The 1090-nt window shown below is 47.2% G+C and overlaps 1 protein-coding gene and 1 pseudogene across 1 annotated transcript in view; one reads left to right on the top strand and one right to left on the bottom strand.

Moving 5' to 3' along the window:
- Trpc5 (transient receptor potential cation channel subfamily C member 5) overlaps window positions 1–1090 on the top strand; it is a 166235-nt gene that overhangs the window by 149722 nt on the left and 15423 nt on the right. The gene's annotated exons all lie outside the window — the stretch shown is intronic.
- The window catches only part of LOC126491489 (NEDD8 ultimate buster 1-like), an 8908-nt pseudogene continuing 7820 nt past the window's right edge, over window positions 3–1090 (bottom strand).

A 1090-nucleotide genomic window follows, 5' to 3' on the forward strand; every position in this document is an offset into this window, starting at 1 on the left:
TTTTCCAGGCGGCGTCTCCTCTTCTCCTTCTCCTCCTTCCTTATTTGGGCCAGTTCCTCTCTGCGGTTGGAAATATGAATAGCTGCATGGTCCACGTTCCCATCACAAGCTCGCAGGCCGAGCCGGGCTTCCTGGGCAGTGAACCCCAACTGCAGCAAGTTGTGAACTTTTGATGGATCAATGTACAGCTCTTTAAAGAGCTGGCGCGCCTTGTTGAGATATTCCCGAGCCTCCTCTCCATTTCCACTGTGATAGTTTCGAATCCCCTGAAGCAGGTAGAATCTTAAAAACAACACTTTCTCTTTCCCACAATTTCCTTTTATGTGGACCAGTCTCTGGTGATTCTCTCCATAACAGTTTTTAAAGCACTTCTGGGCCAAGTTCAGCTTCTTCTCTGCATCATCCAGGCACTCCAGTTGTTCCAGGCGGAAGTAGCACCACACAATATCCAGCTGGAGAACCGTAGTTGTCCACAGTGTCCAGCAGCTCTTTGCACTCACAGAAATACCTGTCAGCATCCAGAAGGAACGGCAAGGCGATTCCATACTCTTTCCTCTTCAGGAAAGCTCTGCCCTTCTCATGGTATCCCATAGCTAACATAAGGGCTTTTCTTTCGGCAGGAGGAATTCTGATTGACCTGCCTGTCTGGTTTGCAATGTCTAAGTAAGGCATGGTTTCCGGATCTACCATCTCAGCTCTCTCTGCCAGAATCTCCAGTCCCCTTTTGGTCCTCTGAATGCGTTTCTCCTTCAGTTCTGCCTCATTCTGTTCCTCTTCCTCTACCTGGAAGTTTCTCCTCACATCCTCTTCAGACTGTTTCAGTTCTAGCACCATGGCCTTCACATTGTGAGTCACTCCTTGTTCTTCAAGGCTTTTCCCTAGTTGAAGTTGTTTCTTATTTATTACAATCTTGATGTAATTTTCTTGAAATCCAAAAGTTTCAGCTATTTTAGATCTCAGGTCTCTACCAGTGACATGCAAGTGGGTCTCCAACAAGCTTTTCTTGTCTTTCCTGAGTCTTGGAGGCAGAAACACCTCAATCGTGGCAATCCCGGTTGTTCGGTAGTGTTCATTTCCTGTGCCACGCTCA

This window comes from Alexandromys fortis, unplaced genomic scaffold (genome assembly GCF_014885135.2).
Source record: "Alexandromys fortis isolate MF-2015 unplaced genomic scaffold, M_Fortis_MF-2015_v1.1 scaffold_200, whole genome shotgun sequence".
NCBI classification, from domain to species: domain Eukaryota; kingdom Metazoa; phylum Chordata; class Mammalia; order Rodentia; family Cricetidae; genus Alexandromys; species Alexandromys fortis.